A 9,015-nucleotide genomic window follows, 5' to 3' on the forward strand; every position below is an offset into this window, starting at 1 on the left:
TCCTACCCACCCCATTCTCTTCTTCCCTTTTTTTTTTTTTTTTTTTTTTTTTGGTGCTGGTCCTGGGGCTTGAACTCAGGGCCTAAGCACTATCCCTGAGCTCTTTTGTTCAAGGCTAGCTTCCTACCACTTGATCCACAGCTCCACTTCCAACTTTTTTGGTAGGTAATTGGAGATATAAGTCTCACAGATTTTCCTGCCCAGGCTGGCTTTGAATGAACAGTCCTCAGATCTTGGCTTCCTGAGTAGCTAGGACTACAGGTGTGAACCACCAATGCTTGGTATGGAGCAGAAAATTTAACTTTGATGAAGTCTAGTTAGTCAAGTACTTCTTTCATGCATCATGCCTCTGGTTCTGCTTCTAAAAGTAATCACCATACCCAAAGTCATCTAGGTGTTCTCATTTCTTCTTGGAGTTTCACATTTGCTTTTACATTTCTACATTTAGGTCTATGATTCAGTGATGTTATCTAGATGATTTTTTTTGTTCAGTTTTACAAGCAGTATTTGTTGAAAGCACTACCTTGGCTCCATTGTATTGCCTTTGCTTCTTTGTCAAAGATCAGGTTATCCTTTGAGCATGGTGGCATGTGATTGTAGTTCCAGCTGCTTGGGAAGCTAAAGCAGGGTCACTTTAGCCTAGGAGCTCAAAACAAGCCTAGGCAACATAGTGAGACCCTGCTACAAAGGGGGGAAAAAGTTTACTCTATGTGGTAGCTTTTACTCTGTGTGGGTAGCTTTTTTTTATTTCTTTCATTACTGGTAGAATGAGCACCTTGCAGTTGTAAGCATTTACTCTTTCACTTAAGTAAGCTATACCACCAGCTCTCTTTGCTTTTTTTATTTTGCCAGTCCTGGGGCTTGAACTCAGGGCCTGGGCACTGTCCTTGAGCTTCTTTTGCTCAAGGCTAGCACTCTACCACTTCAGCCACAGTGTCACTTCTGGCTTTTTCTGTGTATGTAGTACTGAGGAATCAAACCCAGGGCTTCATACATGCTAGGCAAGCACTCTAATACTAAACCACATTCCCAGACCCTGCTTTTTTTTTTTTCAACAGGTTCCTGTGCTTTTGCTTGCTGCCTTTAAACTGTGCCTCAAGAGTAACTGCACTACCATGCAGTTCTGTAGCTTCATAATATTTCAAAGTCAAAGACGATTAAGCTTCTAAATTTATTTCTCCTTTAACGTTGTGTGGGCTGTTTCTGAATCTTTTGCCTCTCCTCATAAATTGTAGAATCAGTTTATCAATATCCATAAAATAACTTAGTGGATTTCATTGACATTGCTTTGATTTTATAGATCAAATTAAGGAACAACTGACATTTTTTTCATGTTCATATCCATGAACATCAGATACTTCTTCACTTATTTAGTTCTTTAATTTTGTTTAGAGTTTTGTAGTTTTTTTCCTCTCATACCTCTTATATGTATCTTGTTGTATTTAGGTAACATACATAGGATTTTTAGTTTCAAAGTCTACTGGTTTACAGCTGAGGATATAGGAAAGTAACTGAGTTCTGTATCCTGAAACTTTGTATCCTGAAACCTTGTTGTGCAATTACTTAGCAGTTCCAGGAGTTTTTTTTTTGTCAGTTCTTTTGGATTTAAAAAAAAAAAATTTGTTGGTTGTGGGGCCTGAACTCTGGGCCTGGGCACTGTCCCTCAGCTCTTCAGCTCAAGGCTAGCACTCTACCACTTGAACCACAATACCATTTCTGGCTTTTTTGGCTTAGGTGGTGTTGGGGAATTGAACCCAGGGCCTCATGCATGCAAGGCAAGCGCTCTACCACTGAGACACCTTCTCAGCCCTCTTTTGGATTTTCTACAGATGTCACCTGGGAAAAAAAACAGTTTGTCTTTCCCACTGTATACATCTGTGATTTTGCTTTATTGTATTGTATTTACCTAAGACTTACAGTATGATATTGAAAAGGTAAGAGGAGACAGCTTGTCTTATTCTCGATCCTAGCAAAAAAACTTACGTATTAAGTAAGCATAACGCTAGCTGTAGGTTTTTGTAGATTTTTCTCTACCAAATTGAGGACGTTCCTATTAGTTATAGTTTATGGAGAGTTTTTAAAAATCACAAATGATATTATTTTTTTTTCTGTACTAGAGATCAAACCCAGGGTCTTGTGCATACTAAGTAAGCATGCTACCACTGAGTTACACCTTCAGCCCCAACAGTCCTTAATGATGACTATTTTAATTGCTCAAGTCTAATGAAAATAATTTGTATCCTAGAGTTCTTCCAGATTCAGTTCACTCCCTTTGTGTTGGGAGAAGTAATATGCTTGAAGGTAAACAAAATGCTAATTTCCAAGTTCTGCTTTAGATGGAATTGCTCTGGCACTTGAAGTTTGGGATTGAAGAAAATAAGAGAGGTTCTGCCCTGAGCACCTAACTGTATTTAACCCTCTTGCTGATGCCTGCAGCTGGCAAGAATCTACAGAGATCAATTCTGCCACTGCCCAATTTCTGAAAAGCTGTGTTATAGAAAATACAAGTTGATATAAACAACTGAGAAATGTGATTTAGGAGCTGGGTGCCAGTGGCTCATGCCGGTAATCCTAGCTACTCAGGAGACTGAGATCTGAAGCTAACAGTTCAAAGCCAGCCTGCACAGGAAAATCCATGAGACTTATCTCCAATTAACCACCAAAAAGCTGGAAGTAGAACTGTGGCTCAAGTGGTAGAATGCTAACCTTGAGCAAAAAAGCTCAAGGACAGAGGCTGGGAAGGTGGCTCAGTGGTAGAGCACTTGCCTTGCATGCCTGAGGCCCTGGGTTCGATTCCTCAACACCACATAAGCAAAAAGAAAAAAGCCGGAAGTGGCGCTGTGGCTCACGTGGTAGAGCTGCTAGCCTTGAGCTGAAGAGCTGAGGGACAGCGCCCAGGCCCAGAGTTCAGGCCCCACGACCAAACCCAAAAAAAAAAAAAAAAAGCTCAAGGACAGTGCTTAGGTCCTGAGTTCAAGCTCTAGGACCTGCATAGAGACAGCAAAATGAAGGATAGAAAGGAAGAAAGAAAGGAAGGAAGAGGAAAGAAGGAAGGAAGGAAAGAAAGAAAAAAATGTGATCTAGGTTATTGAGTAGGTGTAGGGAATTCATTGTTTTTACAGAGAGCTGAGAAAGAAAGCCACAGTGGAACCTCCATCCAGAGTCCACAGGGCTGTTAATACTCAAGACTAGTGGTGATATGGCTCAACTGGTAGAGTGCTAGTCTTGAAGAGCTGAGGGACAGAGCCCAGGCTGAGTTCAAGTCCCACAACCAATAAAAACAAACAAACAAAAAACACCTCAGTAACTACTCTTCCTCCATACTGTCTGTGTCTGAATCCAGGCTGCTTTGACATAAAGGGGAAAAAAAGATCATCTTCATTTCACTATGGGGTCTAATCCCCCTAAATCATGACTAGCTTATTAATAGGCTCATGTGGTCAGAATTCTCCTGGTCTTACCAGGGAATTAGTCACAAACCCCTGCAGATTTTTGTCCTCCTGACTTCAGCTGGCAGTGGAGCCACTGTCCCTGGCCCTTATACAGAAAGCTGTACTTCCCAGAACTGTTTTTTTAACAAGCTGTTCTCTTCCTGTTCCAACCTGCCTGGACTGGCTAGTGTTATTTTTTTCCCTTTCCAAAACTTGCCTCTGGATCCAATCATCTGCCATCAGGAGTAGTTGTATGGGTTGGACGCATGGCTCAGTTGGTAGAGCACTAGCCAATAAATGGAAGTGCCAGGTACCTAGTCCTGGTCTCTGGCCAAAAGAAAGAAAAGAGCTGGGTACTGGTGGCTTATGTCTGTAATCCTAGCTACTCAGGAGGCTGAGACTTAAGGAACACAGTTGGAAGCCAACCCAGGCAGGAGAGTGTGTGAGACTTTTATCTCCAATTAACCACCAGAGAATGGGAAGTGGTTTGGTAGCTCAAAGTAGTAGAGTCCTAGCCTTGAGTAAAAAATGCTCAGGGACAGTGGTCAGGCTCTGAGTTCAAGCCCCACAATTGACAAAGAAAAGAAAGGAAGCTGGGGGGAGGGGGGAGGCTGGGAAGGGATGGGAAGGGTAAACAAAGGAGGAGGCTGCAATGCTTGGTAAGAAATGTACGCATTATCCTGCCCATGCAATTGTAACCCCTCTGTACAGTATGTTCACAAATAAAATAAAATTAAATTAAAAAAAAAAAGAAAATAAAGGAAGGAAGGAAGGCAAGAAGGAAGGAAAGAAGGAAGGAAGGAAGGATGGAAGAAACAAAGGAAGAAAGGAAGGAAGGAAGGAAGAGAAAGAGAAAGATTAGAAAAGAGCACCTGTATGCATCTGGTCAGAAGAGACCAGTAGGGGGAGTCAGAAAAGGTCAAATTCTCCAATTAGACAAAAAGGGCAAAGGATGAAGCTATGTCCTTAAGGCCCTGGTAATTTTCAAGTACACTATTAAAATGGATGATTCTGAGTTTCAGATGAGTTCACAGCCACATGTTGTTTATCAACAAGTAATGAATAAGTGCCAAACTACATTCCAGGCTAGAGCCTGTATACTGAGTAATGCTTGAGTCAAAGTGAATATGTGTGGCAGATTCATGTGACCTTGGAGTAGGACAGACAAAAGAAGAGTTTGAAGTCAGAAAGTAATGATTCTATCAATATAAGAAACAATGCTTTGCCAGGCACCCATGGCTCACGCTTGTAATCCTAGCTACTCAGGAGGCTGAGATCCTGAGGTTCATCAGTTCAAAGCCAGCTCAGACAGAAAAATCCTTCAGACTCCATTTCTCATAACCCAGAAAAATGCTGGCTTAGAGGTGTGGCTCAAGTGGTATAGCAACAAGCATGAGCAAACAAGCCAAGTGAGAGTGTGAGACCCTGAGCTCAAACAAACAACAAAATACCAACAAAACAAAACAACAATTAGAAAAGTGGACTCATACCTATAACCATAGTTACTTGGGAGGCTGAGGAATCTGCAGTTTGAGATCAACTTGGACAAAGTCCATGAGACTCCTTCTCAATTGATAGGCATTGGTTCTGTCATTCTGACTAAAATGGAAAGCCTAAGCACCCAGGAAGGAAGGGAGACTATCTTAAAATAACCAGCACAGAAATTGGCTAGAAACAAGGCTCAGTGGTAGGGTTTTGCCTAGCTAGTTTGAGGCCTTGAGTTCAAAGAGAAAGAAAATAAAAAAGAAAAGACAGACAAACAAGCAAACAGGTATTGGGGAGGATGCAGAGAAACTGAAGTCCTGTGTACTATTGGGACATACAAAATGGTATAGCCACTGTAGAAAATGGTATGACAATTCCTCTGAAAAATTAAAGATAGAAAAAAATTAAAACAGACTTGACTATACTGTTCAGCAATTCCACTTCTGATATACCCAAAGGAATCGAAATCAAAGTCTCAAAGAGATATCTGTAGATAATGTCATAGACACATTATTTACAGAAGCCACTAATGAATGATGGGATAAAAAAGTATACACACATGTGTATATGTATATAATGGAATATTTCAGGGTTTTTTATTTTGTTTTGTTTTTGTTGGTTGTGGGACTTGAACTCTGGGCTTGGGCGTTGTCCCTGAGCTCTTCAGTTCAAGGTGGGCACTCTACCACTTGAGCCACTGCACCACTTCCAGTTTTCTGGTGGTTTATTTGAGATAAGAGTCTCACAGACTTTCGTGTTTGGGCCAGCCTTGAACCATGATCCTCAGAGCTCAGCCTTCTTAGTAGTTTGGATTACAGGCATGAGCCACCAGTGCTCTGCAATATTTCAGTTTTAAAAGGAAGCTCTGATGTTATAAAATAAATAACCTTGGAAACATTATGGTAAGTGAAATAAACAAGTTACTGAATACAAATACTATATGATTCCATTTACCTGAAGTATCAACAGTAATCAGATTCATAGAGTGAGAAGCAGAACTGCCAGGGGCTGGAGCAGGAGGAGTAGAGAGTAGTTATTTAATGGATATTGAGTTTCAGTTCTGCAAGATAGAGTTCTAGAGAATGATTTCATTGCAATGAACACGTGTTAACATTCTCAAGCTATCCACTAAAAATTGGCTAAAGTGATGTTTTACATTACATATTTTTACCACATTTAAAAAACATTCACTACTGGGGGGGGAAGGGGAGGGAAGGAGAAGGATTGGGATTGGGGGGAGGGGGGAGGCTGGGAAGGGATGTGAAGGGTAAACAAAGGAGGAGGCTGCAATGCGTGGTAAGAAATGTACGCATTATCCTGCCCATGTAATTGTAACCCCTCTGTACAGTATGTTCACAAATTAAATTAAATTAAAAAAAAACATTCACTATAACACCAAGGTGCCTCTCAACTTCAAATATCTAAGGTCACCTGCTTCTCCCTTTTCCCATGGAGTATATATTAATTCTCCTTAGTTATATGTGGCCTGATAGTGACAAAAGTTATGAACATTGAGTTGGGTGCATGTGGCTCATGCCTGTAATCCTAGCTACTCAGGAAGCTGAGATCTGAGGATCGCAGTTCAAAGCCAGTCCATGCAGGAAAAGTCTGTAAGACTGGAAGTGGTGCTATGGCTCAAGTGGTAGATTGCTCGCCTTAAGCTGAAGAGCGCAGGAGAGTACCCAGTTCAAACCCCACAACTGACAAAAAAAAAAAAAAGAAAGAAAAGTTATGAACACTGAGATCTCAGATGCAGACTAATGAGCCAGATTAAGTAATTTATACTTGTAATCCCAACTACTCAAGAGATCAGGAAACTCATGGTTCAAAACCAGCATAGGCACAAAGTTAGCAAGACTTCACTTTAACTTAGCATGGTGGCAATACCAGAGAGATTGAATCTTGTTGTATAGGCTGATGATGAGCAAATAGCTGAAGACCCTATCTGAAAAGTAATTAAAGCCAAAAGGGAAGAGTGGCTCAAGTAGTAGGTAGGGCTTGTCTAGCAAGGGCAAGGCCATAAATTCAAATCCCAGTACCATTCAAAAGGAAAAAACAAAAAAAAAAAGAATAAACTAATGAAATCAACCTGAAACTGTATACTTTCAAATATCATTCATCACTTGGTCTATAAAAATTAATTTCAACTTGTGCAAGATAGTTTAGTCCATAATAGGCACAAAGACAAAAGAGTTTTGTTAGAAATCAAGGAGAAGAGGAAAATCAACTTTTCTCAAAAGAAAAGAAATAACTCAAATCTCCCCTGGGGAAAATACTGAGATGTAGGAGACATTCATTCTTCCCTTTGTTGCTCAATTGGAAAGGATGATTTCATAATGATGACAGGAAAGATATCCATTTAGATGGGAGACTGTGATGTCATTAGGAGCTTTGAACAACGCCTATGATCTCTGCAAAAACCAGGGACTAGTTAGGGAAACAGCATTTATAAACGCTTGTGTTGGCAGCAGGAGAGAGGTTCTTTATCAGTATCACTTCTCAAGAGACTAATTTACAACCAAACATATAGTAGACCTGAAGTGTCACTCCTGACTTCTTAGCAGGCCTGCTACTGCACAAGTTCATCTATATCAGGCATGTATAGCATTGTGTCTGAGCTGGGGCAGAATTTCTCTGAGGATGAACTAAAAACAGTAGCCAGGCTTCCCTAACATCCGGGTGTGGTTTAATAGCTAATGAGTCTGGATACAGAAGACACAGTGCAAACAAGGCTTTTTAGAATAACAAAAGCCAACTCAGTCAACAGGTGAAATAAGACCCAGGGAAAACCAACTGGAGCATGGTAAGGCAATACAATAAATACTTCTGAATTATTTAAAATGACAAATGTAGGGCCCAAAGGTTTCCCTGTTTAGCAAATCAAGCCCTTTAGAATCTCTCTCTCTCTCTCTATCATATGTATATAAAACAATTGTGATTATGTAAATGATTCACCTAGAAGTAGGTGGTCTAAAAAGAGGGAGGAAAAAAAAACACTGATCACTATACACAAATGTACACTAAATCAGAAGCCTATTTGTAATATTAAAAGTGAACTAGAACTGGATGCTAGTGGCTCACACCTGAAATCCCACTTACATGTGAGGCTGAGATTGGCAGGATCATGGTTTTAGGCCAGCTCAGGCATAAAGTTCACCAGCCTCTCCTTTCAACCATTAGCTGGATGTGGTAGTATGTTCCTGTCAGTCCAGCTGTTCAGAAAGCTAAAAGCAGGAGGATTGTAGCAGGCCAGCCTAGGCAAAAAAGTTTACAAGACCCACCTCAAAAGAAAAAGCTGGGTCAGGTACTACATTCCTGTCATCCAGTATAGCAGAAAGCATTAGTAGGACAGCTGTAGTTCTGGCCCAGGTAAAAATAATCAGGTGATAGAGTGCCTGTCTAGCGAGTACAAAACCACTAGACTGTCAAAAGAATAATAATAAGTGCATATATACATCTCTAAGCCCATCTGAGGATTGCTTGCTTGAGCCTGTAAGACCAGACTGAGCAACTTAATAACTGTCTCAAAGGTGCCTGTCTGGTGGGGGTGTCATAATAAAACAGTATCAGCAAAGCTAAATAAAAATTTGATCAGTTTGATACTGACAAAGGATATTCGTATATATGTACATGTGTATATCAAGGAAATAATATTATTGGTAATCTAGAAATGAATTACAGATCTATGGTCAATTAATTTGACAAAAATATTAAGAGCAATTGGAGAAAGGGCTGTCTTAGAACAAATGTGACAAGCAGATATTTAGATGCAAAATATGACACCAAAATCATAAGTAATCAAAAGGAAAGCAAACCAAACTGGAGTTCAACATGACTTAAAATATCCATGAACTGAAGAACTATCAGGAAAGAGAAAAGCTGGGCATGGTATTTCATACCTGTAATTCTAGCACTTGGAGGGCTACAGCAAGAGGAATTCAAGTTTAGTACCAGCCTGGACTACATAGTAAGATTTTCTCTCAAAAAATGAAAAACAAGAGCCGGGCGCTGGTGGCTCACGCCTGTAATCCTAGCTACTCAGGAGGCTGAGATCTGAGGATCGCGGTTCAAAGCCAGCCCGGGCAGGAAAGACCGTGAG

The sequence above is a fragment of the Dipodomys ordii genome, unplaced genomic scaffold (assembly GCF_000151885.1).
Source record: "Dipodomys ordii isolate 6190 unplaced genomic scaffold, Dord_2.0 Scaffold23, whole genome shotgun sequence".
In the NCBI taxonomy this organism is placed as follows: domain Eukaryota; kingdom Metazoa; phylum Chordata; class Mammalia; order Rodentia; family Heteromyidae; genus Dipodomys; species Dipodomys ordii.